The following is a 15,450-nucleotide window of genomic DNA, read 5'->3' on the forward strand; positions in this document are numbered from 1 at the left end:
AATTGCATGCGAGTCTATAGTATAGTACCTTTCTTGCACCCAAATGCCAAGAAACATGGTCAAGATTGATGGCGTACAACTACTACGGACCCAGCCTTGAAAAAGCTTTCTCCAGCGAAACATGTTGGCAAAAGAACGTCCCTAAGAAAGAGAACTAAAAAGATAAGTTAAATAAGTTAAAAAAAAATAAGTTAAAAAGATAAGGTTATATATCTAATATATTTATAAAATATTTAAAGTACTGATTAATAAATGAATTTAAAAATTGATTATTTATAAAAGCGGTTCCGGTGAAGACAATGCACATCAAGCTTAACGTTATGAAAATTATTTGACCGTGGAGTGGTGCATCTGAGGATCTAGCTGACATTCTTTATGATCTGTTTCTAAAAGGAGAACAACTTTGATATACTGTCATTGATGAATGAATGTTGAGCATAATTTACAGATAAGGTTCAGGAACCTGGATGAAGAATTGGATGCCGGCATTTACACCAGGTTTCATCATACATAAACACCGGTGCCTAAATTTGGGTACAGGAATGGGCTCTAAATAAAGAACGCTGAACTCAGAGAGCCCTTTATAAAATAGCACTCTGTAACAATTTTTTTCGGGCACCCTTGGGTGCCATTTACTGAATCTGGTCCATCGTACGAACTCTGGAGGAAAGCTTTCTGTGGCATGAACCAAGTGCTACAGTCAGTGAGCTTAGCAGTAAATTTGAGGGACTGGGATCATATGCCATGCACACTGGCTTAAGAGTAGGTAAGATTCATTACTGCCAGGGTAGGCACAAAACTAACCATTTGGAGACATTGCTAATTGAATTGACTTGGGGATGAAATGATCATTAACAACCACTACATTGAAATTACAATGGATCTAATCACCCATTATAACCTGTCAATGGGCCCAGTCCAGACAGAAGTGTTCTGCCACTCATAATTTCTGCTGAGGAAATATGGAGGATTCTAAGCACAGTTAGAAATGTTGAATTGGAGCTAAATGATTTTTCATAGAGAAACACAATGAGAGAAAGTCCTTACTGTGATTAAAAAAAAAAAAAAAAAGAAAAGAAAACCCTGAAAAATGAATCTCTAACTGAACATGGCCTTAAGTAGTGAAGGTAAGTTTAATGTGTTTATCATTTTAATTATTTATTTCCAAAAAGCCTTGAGTGGAGTACTGTATTTTACACAATCGGCAACAGAGGTGAGAGCAATTTAATAGAGAGGGGAAAAAAATGCAAACGCCAAAAGAGAGAAAGCAACAAGATAAACAAATCACCCTATTAAACACTGTAACTGGCAACATTATTTTAGATAATTTTATTGTTAGTTGTATAGGTATTATCATATTTATTAGCTAGCATATTGTTGACAGAGCTGTTTTAAGGGTACAGAATAAAAGTGACAGCCAAGGGCAGCCTGTGGGCTGGGGGAAGCAATAATATGATAATAAATAGTTCTCTGTTTCATTTGAGTCAGCAAGCCCATAGAGACCAGAGGGGCCATGAACTGATAAATGTTCCATTGGACCAGAATCTGCATATGTGGGGAGCCTGAGAGAGTGAGAGAAGTGAAGGAGAATAAAGACCTGGGCAAAGAGGCATGAAGGAGAATAAGAGAGAGGGAGAGAGAAGGAGAGAGGCGAGGGAGGGGGAATCCAGGCCAGGAGCTATAGAAGAGCGAGCCAAGAACATCTTACCTTTCCAGCAACTATTTTCACCGGTAAAAAGGAAATTAAAGAAATCGAAAGGCAAACTTTAGTTGCCTCATCTTTATTTCAAAAATTACATTATCAATTGATGGAATTAAGTGCTGTTTATTTTGTAAATTGTTTGATAATATGTTGCACTTGATGTTGATTCTTAAAATGAATAAAGATTTGGAAAAAAAAATTACATTAGTGAATTGTTTGTTTAATGAAAAATGAATTAGGTGCTCAATAGCCTTAGACCCATAAAATTGTATAAAGTCATCTTTCTGCTTTGAGCGGGGAGATGCAAGTAAGAAAATTAAGACTGCGGGGACAGTGAGAGGAAAGGAATGAAAAATGCCGCGATGGGGAGGGGACAGGGATGAAAATGCAAGGAAGGTGAGGGAATGGAGATGAATCTTTGTCCCTGTATCACTCTCTAGTTGCTAGGTCCCCTGCAACCAGTCACAGAATTTATGAAAAGGCAGCACTGAGTGTGTTGGAACTGAGCTCTTTTATTAATACATGGGTCATTTTTATCAAGCAATAAAAAAGGCTCTGGTACTCAGTACCCCTGAGTACCCCCTCAAAAAAAAAAAAAAAAGCCCTGAATGTAACTGTCATATGTATTATATAGATCATGGTAAATATAATATTAAATGACAAAATAGTCTAGCTCTTGATTTAAGCATACAGTAAATATCTATATCTAGAGATGAAGATATAAATGTACTATGTTTTAGTCCGTTGGTGAGCAATTCCCATGTGCCACATGAATCCCTGCTTGCCTGCATACTAATCCCATCAGTATGCTGGTACCATGATCTTTTTCAAAATGTCCTGTCTGGTTATGGTATTCTTGTTATTACTAGGTGGTAATTAAGAGGAAAACAAGAACAAAAAAAATCTGTTCTTCAGTAATCATATTATTTTTCTTTGAAAACAGCGGCTTCTTATGGCTTGATTACATTATTATGCTAAATTATCTCTTTATCATAGTGTCTGATATTTTTTGCATTTATTTAGTGTACTAACTGCAAAGTTAAGGCAGAATAGAAGTCAGTAAATCTAATGTTAATTTAGCCTCAGATGATAAAATGTACATGATCTCTCCACTCTCTTTTCCTTTAACTAGAAAATATATTCTTTGTTTTGTATGAACATTCTTTCTGTGTATTAAAACCTCTATTCCCCTTCTTTTGCTTTTATTTTTATTATAGTAGTATCTCATTTTCTATATTTTTTGAACAATTGGATATCTTTTTTGAAGAGAAGGACCCAACTCTAAACTCCAAATGTGATCTACCAAGGCTCTTCTATAATTGAGAGATTAACTTTCTTGGCCCTTGGATAGAACCTGCAGTCTCACAAGAGGATAGAACCACAATCTCACAAGAGGAGACTGAGAGGGACATGATCAAAACATTCAAGATACTGAAGGGAATAGACTTAGTAGATAAAGATAGATTGTTCATCCTCCCCAAGGTAGGGAGAATGAGAGGGCACTCTCTAAAGCTGAAAGGGGATAGATTCTGTACAAACGTGAGGAAGTTCTTCACCCAGAGAGTGGTAGACAACTGGAACACTCTTCCGGAGTCTGTTATAGGGGAAAACACCCTCCAGGGATTCAAGACAAAGTTGGACAGGTTCTTGCTAAACTGGAATGTACACAGGTGAGGCTGGACTCATTTAGAGCACCGGTCTTTGACCTAGGGGCCGCCGCTTAAGCGGACTGCTGGGCAGGATGGACCACTGGTCTGACCCAGCAGCGACAATTCTTATGTTCTTATGTACATAACTGTTATCACATTAAAGTGCTATTTGGGTTTTAAACATGCATAAACCATCATTTGGAGGGAAAATCATCAAGGTTTGATAAAAAGTGAGCTTTTACTAAATAAATGCAAAAAATACCAGACACTATGATAAAGAGATAATTTAGCATAATAATGTAATCAAGCCATAAGAAGCTGCTGATTTCAAAGAAAAATAATATGATTACTGAAGAACAGATTTTTTCTGTTCTTGTTTTCCTCTTAATTGCCACCTAGTAATAACAAGAATACCATAACCAGACAGGAAATTTAGAAAACGATCATGGTACCAGCATACTGATGGGATTAGTATGCAGGCAAGCAGGGAGTCACCAAACTAGCCCCTCTTTTACTAAGGTGTGCTAACCAATTAGCACGCACTAATCGATGTAGCGTACACTAAATGCTAACACGTGATATTAGTCTATGGATGCATTAGCATTTAGCGTGCACTATTTCAATTAGCGTGCACTAATCGGTTAGCACACCTTAGTAAAAGAGGGGGCTAGTGTTATACACAATTCATGGCCCCTGGAGACCTCTGGAGACATCACCATGAGTGTATTTTCTTTACTACTCTCTGCCTCTCTTCCCAAGCTTGTGACAGAAAACATAAAGTGGATAGGTGAAGGGCTGCATGCTTAAAGGACAAGGCATTTCTCAATGGAAGAGAGTGAATTTGGTAAAACCTACTTCTCATCTCAATGGCCACGAATTTGGTCTTGGAGGATGAGATGTACAGTGTCTGCATCTATGAGACAAACTTGTTTTTTTCTGTTACATAGAGCATTTTGGACCCCATTGCGTTTACAAAAATTAGATTGCTCTAAGTCTAAGTTGGCACTGTCATCTTGAAAGGTGGGACATTGGATCATTTATTGTTTATTGTCCTCTGATACATAGAGGGGCATAATCAAAAGGGACGTCTAAGTCCGTTTATGTCCATCTCGCAAGTCGTCCAACATAAAAAACAGCTTAAGACACATTTTCGAAAGATACGTCCAACTTTTTTTTAGTTTCGAAAATCGTCTAATTATACGTCCTGCCAATCTGATCGTCCAAGCCACTAAATCGTCCATCCTTATACCACATTTTCATCCAACTTTCCATCCAAGTCCAAAACGCCTAGAACAAGCCCTGTTGGACGTGGGAGGGGTCTGCAAAGTGATGGACTACACACCCAGACATGCCACCTAAATAGTGGGGTACCTTACAGGGCACCGCTGTGAACTTCACAAAAAGGGTGCCATGGCTTCTCCTCACTACAGCTCCCTTATAAGTGACGGTGAGCCCCCCAAACCACCTCCAGAATCCCCTAGACCCACTTATCTACCACCCCAATAGCCCGTATGGCCGCAGGAGCCACTTATATGCCAGTAAAAAAGGGTTTGAGGGGTGTATAGGGCAGTGCACATGTTTCAGTATCAATGCAGTGATTACAGGGGCTTATGGGCATGGGTCCTCCTCTCTATGGGTCCCTAACCCACCCACCAGATGACTTAAGCTGCCTCTGTGCTGGACGACTAGGCTTTACTATGCCAGGTGGCCAGGTGATGATGGTCTGGAGGCTGAATTTTAAAGTTATGATTAAAATTTTTATGGGGGATGGGGGGGTTGGTGATCACTGGGGTAGGGTGTGGGGGTCTGTTTGATGTGTTTTCAGTGTTTATCTGATGACTTTAGGTGGGTTTTTGTGACTTAGACCATGTTTTACATGGTCTAAGTCACAACGTCCAAGTTCCGTCTATCTTGGGCTGTATAACTTTCGGTTATACATGCTGTATGACTAAGTCCCGCCCTCGACACTCCTCCCGAAACGTCCCGTTTAGCTTTGGTCGTTCAGTGTCACTATGAAGGCCTAGATCGTTTAGAAATACGTCCAAAATCCGTTTTTATTATCAGCAATTGAACATCTTTGGGAACTGTTCGTCCAAGTGCCGACTTAGGCCAGTTTATGGACATTTTTCTCTTTTGATTATGAGCCCCATAGCTTTTGGAAATCTAATTGGGGTCAAGTTAATAAAATGCTTGAAAATCCTGTAGCGCTTTCATATGATATGATATTATTTGGTACATCAATGAGGGTAAAGAGCCAAATTTCCTCTAAAAATAATAAACTTTTACTCATAATGACAGGCGTTGCCATTCAACATATTAGGAGAAATTGGAAAAATTATGATAGACTAAGTTATAGTTTTGGGTGGAATTCATTGTGCCACATTTTCAAAATGGAAAGAGTATTAACCATTCAGCAAGGACGTTTAAAAAAGTTTAATGATGTTTAGGAGCCATTAACACAATATTGCACATTTTAATTATAACTAATAATTTATTTTCCCCTTTTGTCTTATTAAAGTATAGGGTGGAGGGGGGAGGGTGGGTTTATTTTAATGATATCTTGTGCTAAAGTGTTAATGATATTTATAATGGAGGGAGGGAGGGTATTTATTATGAATTAGTCTTTGCTGGATTAGTAAGTAATGTTAAAGTGTACATGATTATATTTTGTCACACTTGTTGAAAGTTTAAAAATGAATAAAGAATTTTTTTTTAAAAAAAGGAAAAACCTACTTCTTTGAGGATACTCCTAGTGAAAAGTTTAAAAGTGGGCTAGAAGGAATGGATGTCATTGTCATATGCTGATAGGCAATTTTGACCTCACATATAAAGACATTTTATGGTTCTCCTTCAGCTTATCTGGATTCAAAGTGGCCCCAACTAAAAAAATTACCACCATACTAACCAGTTGCTAACTATGGTGGTAAATGAATAATGCTACTTGTAAGTCAACTTGCATGCAGAATTATCCTAGCAACCCAGCAGCATCAGCATCAAAGCGGGAAGAGTGTGGCGTAGTGGTTAAAACTACAGCCTCAGCACCCCAAACTGTTCCTTGTGACCCTAGACAAGTCACTTTATCCCCCCATTGCCCCAGTTACATTAGATAGATTGTGAGCCCGCCGGGACAGATAGGGAAAAATACTTGAGTGCCTGAATAAATTCATGTAAACTGTTCTGAGCTCCCCTAGAAGAACGGTATAGAAAATTGAATAAATAAATAAATCAAAGCCATGGCATGATGTTTTGAGCCGTACCATAAAGAGGCTGAGGGGCTCTCCTTCTACCCTACCAATAAAGGACCCTATCTCTAATCATGTCTCCACTGCCCCAAATCACATCCTTTGGCCCTAACTATGACCTGTCCCCATGAACCTAGTGACATTCTGGCACATACCTGGTGGTCCAATTGGTCCCAGGGCAGGAGCAATCCTCAATTACTCCTGCCCTTGCCAGCACTATTGCCAATATGGTACACCTAGTGGTAGGTCTGCAGTTCTATCGCTAAGGGCATCATATTGGCTAATGGCACTGGAAAAGGACAGAAGTGATGTGGGATTGCTCCTGCCTTGGGATTCAATAGACCACCAAGTATGTGCTGATATGTCCCACGGATGGGGGTGAGCCTTTGAGGAGTGGGGATTCAGATCATGGGGATAGGATGGATGAGAATTTGATGGGAGGTAAAGATGTAAATGAAGGGGGGAGGAGGGATAACAGTATCAAAATCCCTTTAAGATGTGGCCCAGGAGCTAGCTTTGAAGCTCCAGGAACAGCAAAATAACCCTTGCTTTTAGCTGGGGTTATTTTTCCTTCTGTAACACGACAAGGTGTTCATTGCAAGCCATGTTTTAAAATGTATATAGCAATAACCATTCTAAAATAATAGCAGAACTTATGATGTCCTGACCTGGATATCTAAATTCCAATTGTATGTTCAATCCACTCTAAAATCTGCCTCCATGTGTATAGGTTGATTTAACTCCTTTATTTAGTGCTTCCCTGTAACAAAATAATTACTAGCATCTGAGAGGCAAGGTAGGTATGCTAATATCAAAATCCATTGAGGGCTAGTGAGTCTGAGGTTAGAGGAAGAGGAAAGGAAAGATAAGGAAGAGTCATGAAAAGAGTCTCTCTGAATCTGTACAATGAAAGAAAAAAATCAGGCTGAAGAAATTAGAATCATGCTTGAAAAAGCACTGAATAAGTAGAAAGATGGACTTGGGCCACAGGCTAACACAAAGATTTCTAGGACCAAAGTCCCTTGAGAGCATCTAGATACCGTCCCTCTTGTCATTAATATCTTTCAAACAAAAGTCCTGCCAGAGCTTTAGGTAGATCACATTCCTCCATTTTCTTGATCCACTTAGTTCTGTCTGACTACTTAGGGCTCCTTTTACGAAGCCGCGTTAGTGGTTTTAGCGCACGCAGCTTTTTAGCGTGCGCTAAACCCGCGCTACGTGGCTAGAATTAACGCCAGCTTAATGCTAGCCTTAGCATCTGGTGCGGCCGGCAGTTTAGCACGCGCTATTACTGCGTTAACGCGGCTTCGTAAAAGGAGCCCTTAGTCTCTGGTAGGAATAAAGAACGATCTACACATAGGGAGATTACCCAAAAACCAGACTCTTGTAGTGGTGTGTGGACCCCTAGTATGAAGAATGATTGTAAATACTTTAATTGTTCATCTATTTCATCTGACTGTTCCATTTCAGTAAAAGACTATTTGGGACCACAAAGCCACATGAAACTGATTTTTCTTTATTGTTCCTCTGCTCTTTGAGAAAGGGAGCTACACCAGAGGAGCCTAGAAATTATGGGCTAGATCAGGTATGGGCAACTAAGTCCTCAAGTATCATAACCCAGTCCGGTTTTCAAGATATCCCCCATGAATATGCATGAGATCTGTTTATATAACAAAGCAAGCAGTACATGCAAATAAATCTCATGCATATTCATTGGGGAAATCTTGGCCTTTGAGGACCATGGGCTTTCCACCCTTGAACTAAATTTTCTACAGGGCTGGCCAATGGATAAAGTTAAATTTATCCTTTCCTTCAGTGATGTTATCCATTTAAGCGGTCATAATGGAAAATTATGTCTCAACTATGGGTAAGGACCTCATTTATGCACCTGCAATGAATTTGTCAACTGGGTAATTTCTGTGAAAAAGGTGATTTAGCTACCATCATATAAACAAACTACTGCTTCTCCTTGTTCCATGACATCTCACAATGCAATCTAAAATGTCTCCAGCTTCAAAAGAACCCAGTAAGAAAACTGCTGGCTGTGGTCAAATGCTCTAACCTTGAGAAGCCAATTATTGAAAACTTCATTGGTTCCCAATGAAGAACAGGTTAACATTCAAAACATTTTGCTTTGTCTTCAAAAGCTTAAATCAATATTTTTTCCCAACTGCTGCTCGCACTCCCACAGAGGAATTTTGACCATCCCAGCAGGCCCTTCTGTCCTCCCATCTACTGGCATTAGTATGAAGCTTTGTACATTCAGCTGCTTTAATATATAACAAAATACCTCTACAGTATATTAGAGCTTCACGTGGAAACCTTTTACCTTACTTTAAGAGAAAATAAATTTTAAAAACCGGATTGTTCATCCAGGCCTTCTCCTAGGATCTTTATAGTGACTTCTTCTGCCCCACCCCCCAAAAAAAATTCCATTCCTAAGATTTGCCTTCATTCCACGTAGGTACTTGGTATGTCTTGTATCATTCTTGTGACCCTGGGTAAGTCACTCAATCCTTCATTGCTTCAGGTACGTTAGATAGATTGTGAGCCCACTGGGACTGACAGGGAAAAATGCTTGAGTACCTGATTGTAAATCGCTTAGATAACTTTGATGGTATATAAAATACCTAAAATAAAATAAATAAATTCTTGTACCTTTCATTTACGTGTAATCCATTTGTATATGCACCTAGGCAGCTGCCTGGTATAAATCCAGGATGGTGGGAAAGGGCACACAATTTATTTCTTTGTTCATGACCAGGACCGGGCTTAAGTATAACCTGGCAGGCTGATTGCAAATACAATACCAGACATTTATTTTCTGTGATTAACTTAAGACCTCTTCTATCAAACTGTGATAGCAGTTTTTAGCGCAGGGAGCCGCGCTGAATGGCCCGCGCTGCTCCCAACACTCATGGAAACTTAGTGAGTGTCGTGAGCAGCGTGGGCCATTCAGCGCGGCTCCCCGCGCTAAAAACTGCTATTGCAGTTTGATTGAAGAGGGCCTTAGTCTTTGCCCGTTGTAAAACCGAACCAAACAAAACTTTACTATGACTCCAGTTGATGAAGCAATGGAATAACAGACTTCCATATACAGGTGACCAACATATTTACATAATTTTCTCCTTCTCGTCAGCAGATTAACACAATGGAGACAGTTCCAGTCAATCCTTGATTGCATGATTTGTAAATTATAGCAAACACTTCTCTACACACTTTACCTAGGCTGTTCCCAAATATGATGGCAAATTTCTGTTTGTAGTATCTTGATGGAATAGACAGAACAGGTTTATTGAAATCAGACTTTAGACTCTGCAGCCTGCATATAATCAGATGTTAAGAGTGCTAATTTATAGCCCCTACCCCCAGTTTAGGTTATTCAGCCCCAGTGATATAGAGCAGGGGTGTCCAACCTGCGGCCCGAGGGCCACATGCGGCCCAGTGAAGTATTTTGTGCAGCCCCGGTCGAGGGCGATGCAGTGTTTTCCTCTGCTGCCCCTGGGTGTTTACCGCCTTGCCGGCTCCCTCCTCTGTCTAGCTGCAGCGTTTGCACGTTTGTGCGGCCCCAGAAACATTTTTTCGGCCAATGCGGCCCAGGGAAGCCAAAAGGTTGGACACCCCTGATATAGAGTGTCTAAGTTAAGTATAAAACACCATTTAAAAATGTTTTTAAAAAAATTCAAGGTGCCTACTGATGCTTAAAATACACGATGCCTGCATCGCGCCTCCAAAGGTGTGATTCACGTGTAAGGTAGGTGCTGGAAATGTAGGCCTTGTAAACCCTGGCTTACATTTCTGGTGCCACGATTCTATAAACGGTGCCATCACGTGACTGACACGCAATCTGTGGCTGTTTTTAAGGTGGCTGCTGTCGATGGCACTGTTTATAGAGTTCGGTCATTACTGCCTCCTATTTAGGAGGTGCTAAATGATCCTTCATTAACTATGTGTTATCCAGTTAGCATGTAGTAAGTATAATGCGCTAACTGGATAATGCTACCCTAATCCATGTCGCTCCCCCTGAGAAAAAAATTTATTAACATGCAGTTTACTGGGCAATCACAGGCATACTGTCACAAAATGCCTTATTTAATGTGGTTTTGCATTAGCCTGTTTTTGTATGTTAAATGCTGTGGGACAAGGATCCTGGCTAGGCCAAATGGCTTCGCTGAATCCTAGTCCTGAGTTTAAAATAAAGATAGTGGAACATAGGTTTCTTATTGTCTCCCAGAAACTGTACACAAAAAGGTCCAGGTTGTTAAAAAAAAAAAAAAAACACTTTAATGAGACCTCCAAAAGTTTCAAACAACAAAAATATGTCAGAATTTGGCACGAGTGGAAAAACAAACTTTCAAGAATTTTGCTTCACTCCTTTTTCAAACCAATATGTCCTACTCCTAGCACCAGCAGTGCTTACAGAGTCAGTCCTGAGTAGTGATACTACAATCCTGAGTTTAGCCCTCTGACCACATTTCATAGTATCACAGAACAGTCCATGCTTCAGGTGTTAGCTTTTTGGTACAAGGCTCTCTTGATAATAGCTCTAACTGTGTCCCTGTGGGGTTGAGCCAAATCCCCAGCAGTTTGGGAGAAGAGGAGCCTGTTCACCACAGGTGTTGCCGCCCTCCCAATAGACAAGCTCTGGTGTAACTTCTGCAGCTCCCAGCACAAGTCAGAGCAGTGCACAAACTGCTCCCAAACCATAAACCAAAAAACACTCTCCAAAAAGAAAAAGAAAACCCCCTGGGCTTAGCAGCCTACTCACATTCCATTGGGCGCTCTTCCCCTTGGGGTACAACATAGTTTTTCAGCTATTCCATATCACAATCCTCGGTCTGGACTTCAGGTTCCTCTATTTCCCAGTCCTCGGGGAAACCTTCATGTGCTGGCCATGGGTTAGCTGCAAAGGCTGGCTTCCTCCCCAGCTTCACTTCAGCTTCCTGTCCCAGCTGCCTCTCCTCTCTATCTGACGAGGAAAGCTCCGTAAATGGGAGCCTCGGCAACAAGCCATGCCCCCTCCTAGCAGGGTTAGCCAAATTCTTAAAGGGCCCTGTCCTTTCAGTAACAGCCTGAGCTTTGGATCCTCTTAAAGGGGCAGGCACCTTCCTAAAGCTGTTCACAGGATTTTCACCTAGCTCTGGATGTTTCCTAGACCTGGTCACCGGGTTTTTACTGGGGCTTACAGGGACTTTCTCCTTAGATTCAGTAGAACTAGCCAGATCCCTGTCACAATGCATAACGCACTTTTGCATACTTTTGCTTTGAAATTGTAGCAGACCTACATATTGAAAATTATACATGTACTTTCACTCATCTAGGCAGTTATAAAATCCCCCCTTCCCATTAGCAAAGGATTCTGTAGTGCTCTGTAAAATACATGAGCCTTAAAACATATTTACAATATTACAAAGCCCTTTGGAAAAAAATGGCAATATTTCTGTTGATTCCTTCAACAGCAATACTTGGATTAGTCCCTGTGGAATCCCCACTTGACACCTCATTTCACCTAAAAATGTTTACCATTAATTACAACCCATTGATGCTTTCCCTTCAAGTCAGTTCCTCATAATCCATAATTATAAAATTAAATCAATCCTTCATGGTTGACATACTGCTCATATTTAAGGTGTGAATCTTAAAGATCTGCAATGCATTATTCTAATACAAAACAGCAGCAAAAAAGAAGCCATCCAGACGCTTATGCCATTTTGGCGAGACAAAATCATAAGAGTAGGCTGCTGAAACTCCCTTTGAATCTGGTAGTAAGGCTAAATTTTTAGGTGTCAAATAGACCAATGTTCTAATCGTCAACCCTCCTTTGCCTGTGGACTCTTCATTTTTCTTCATAGGGGCATTTGAGGTTCCTGGCTTTGCCCTTTTTATTGTCACTTCCTTCTGCTGGTCTTCTGCCACAATTCTCATTTTCATCTCCTCATTTCCCCTTTTGTCCCACAGAGCTCTCCATCTACCTGCCCTGTAGATGCTTCTTCCACATGAACCCTAGCTGAAACTAAAGCCTTGTACATACAGTGTACTGATGTCGAGCCTGACCTAGAGAAGTAGCCTTAGTATGGTGGGGAGAGTGTGTGTGGCAACCTAGCCAGTAGATTAACCGTTCCCCTTAACTGTATCCATGGCATCCTGGTTGTCTGCCTTGTCTGTTTAAATTGTAAGCTCTTTTGAGCAGGGACTGTCTTCTTTGTGACTGTACAGCGCTGTGTGTATCTGGTAGCACTATAGAAATAATTCATAGTAGTAGTGTGAATAGTTTCAATCTTTGGGAAGCTGAGCTGAGATTGTGATGTCATAATGCCTCATTCCACCAATGCCTAAGAGCCAACCTCATCAGTGATGTCACAATGGCTTGATTGTCCTATACTCCCCTCTGCCCTCCAACCTAGCCAGCAGATCAACTGTTCCTCTAACTGTATCCATGACTTTCTGCTTGTCTGTCTTATCTATTTAGATTGTAAGCTCTTTCGAGCAGAGTCTGTCTTATTTGTGATTCTGTACAGTGCTGCGTACGTCTGGTAGCGCTATAGAAATAATAGTAGTAAGTGGCTTAGTAAGGGAGATGCAGGGGTGGAGGATCTGCCCCAGGCGTGGTCTTCCTAAGGACGCAACACTCCTCCTCCTCTCCACCCTCCTCTTTTCCTCTCCTTGCCGCATGCGCGCACCCCTTGCATTCCCCTGTACCTTTTTTTACTTCCTCGGTGCAAGGTTGCTGCCCGCGTCGGCATTGGCGCTCTCTCTGATGTCACTTATGGGACCCGTGCCTAGGAAGTGACGCCAAAGAGCGAGTCAATACCGATGTGGGAATACTGCTCATGCTGAAGGAGTAAAGGGGAAAGGGAAGGGGGTATGCATGTAGCAGCGGGTGGCAGGGACGAGGGCGGGATGGGGCACCACTCACCCTTAACACGCTGCTGATAGTAGTAGTAGTAGCAGCACTCTTCATACCTGTAGCCATTCCTTGTGATTTGTGGTAATGCTTTTTATTTAAAGAAGTGTGTGCTAAGGGGGAGGGAACAAGGGCTACCATGAGGCCAAGAGTAATGCCCTTACTGGTTCTCATGCTATACTGAAGGCAAACTGTATGACACCAGACCAAAAGATACTGTCATTGTAGTAACATTTCTGCAGCCTGGGCGTTATGGATGATCCTTCCAGTTGCTTCTGTTGTTTTGGTTAATAAAACCACATTTCTAGCTATGCAAGGAGCAGGATTATGTGCTGTTTGTATAAAACCATAGTTCTCACTTTGTTATGTAATCTTTTGTCTGGGGGAATCTGACCTCACCAGTTTAGAAAAGTGCACATAAAGGATAATGTGATAATGCACATCAAATATTAATGCGTATTGACACATAATCTTCCGTGTACATCAAGGCATTACAGCATGGAAGAACAAGGAGAGCTGTTCTGCTGTAATGTTTGTTTTGCATCCATGCAAAGAAGAGGGGAAAAAAGACAGCCCTCCTCTCCCAACACCACTTAACAAACCCACTTAGCCCATGTCATGCTCTAGCCACACAGTGACTGGTGCCTAGATGATGGTCTATTTCGACTTGCTAAAAATTCGATCAGCCTAACGCCCAATGAAGGGCATGTGAAGGACAAATTCTATAACAGAGGCACTCACATTGCCATGCCCAGTGTGTGGGTAAATGTTTAGAATACTAGCATTTATGAATGTGTGTGTATATTGTGACCAGTCAGGCTCCGTGCCTGCCTTGGTCCCTGTGGTTTCCCTAGAGTCCACCGGGGAGCCAGAGAGAAGCCAGACCTGAAAGCAAGCAGAGGTACTTTTATCCAGGTCACCACTGGGGGAGCCAAAGAAAGGAGCAGCTACTTGCTGATTCAGATTGAACAGGGCGTGTCCTTCCCCTTGAAAAGCCAACAGTACTCAACAAGCTGTTAGGCAGGCTAGGGAGGAAGCTGAGGACTCTCCCTAATGAGGATCTGCCTGGCTCAAGCAGGGGTAATGACTGTGTGCCCATGGAGGTGGATGAAGCTGGAACCCCTCCAGAATTACAAGTAGCTAATGAGGAGACTCCCATGGAGTTACAAGTGGAACTACCTGCTGAGGAGTTGTTTGGAGCTCCAGAACTGATGGATGTGGGAGTAACAATCAGCTCTGGCTGAACAAAGACTGTGAATTTTTTGTTTAACTTTTTTTTTGACTGAGTTCTTTACCTGCTCCCAGTCATTTTCCAAGGACTTACTAGACTTCATTTGTTTGTAAAGCTAAGAGTATGTGGGAGGGAGAAGTTTGCTTCCATCTTGGTGGGAGTTTGAAAGCTGTTTTTGTGTGCTTTTGAAAGGCAAACTTATGACACTCCTCTTTTGCCCAGCCATGCTACATTTTAGGCTGGAGGTTTTATTTTTGTGTTTGCACTAGAGATGTGGAAGTGAAAAGGCATATCTCTAGGAACTGATTTTGAATGTTGTGAACTATACTTACCTTGAGCTCTGCTATGGAGCAGACTTGGGTAAAGAAACTCTTGTATAAGCAGCCCTGTGAGAGAGTTACCACAGGGAGAACTGTTGCGCTGAGAGGGAAATCCTGAAGGTTGCCAGAGTTTTCCTCTGGCCATTTTGTTTTGAACTTTATTTGCTACATTGAACTTTGAGCCATTTTGATTCTTTGAGCCATTCTGACTTGATTTTGAACAGTAAATTTCCCTTATTGCATTCTACAACTGTATTGGTGATTTTTGATTTAGTTCCTTACAATCCTGCAGGGTGACTCCTGTGAGTCACAAGCCGGTGCAATTTTGGTCTGTGGCCACTGGAGGCACTCCAGAGTCCCGGTCGAGGGCTTCAGGGCTGGCTACATAGTATACCCACAAAA

The 15,450-nt window shown here is 41.4% G+C and overlaps 1 protein-coding gene and 1 long non-coding RNA gene across 4 annotated transcripts in view; one reads left to right on the top strand and one right to left on the bottom strand.

Moving 5' to 3' along the window:
* Positions 1-11,524, bottom strand: part of LOC117360355 — a 95,706-nt gene extending 84,182 nt beyond the window's left edge. Inside the window, exon 1 of the long non-coding RNA XR_004539407.1 lies at positions 11,362-11,524. This is a non-coding gene — a long non-coding RNA (uncharacterized LOC117360355). The remainder of the gene's footprint in view (positions 1-11,361) is intronic.
* Positions 1-15,450, top strand: part of TMEFF2 (transmembrane protein with EGF like and two follistatin like domains 2) — a 512,432-nt gene that overhangs the window by 256,736 nt on the left and 240,246 nt on the right. The window lies entirely within an intron of this gene.

This window comes from Geotrypetes seraphini, chromosome 5 (genome assembly GCF_902459505.1).
Source record: "Geotrypetes seraphini chromosome 5, aGeoSer1.1, whole genome shotgun sequence".
In the NCBI taxonomy this organism is placed as follows: domain Eukaryota; kingdom Metazoa; phylum Chordata; class Amphibia; order Gymnophiona; family Dermophiidae; genus Geotrypetes; species Geotrypetes seraphini.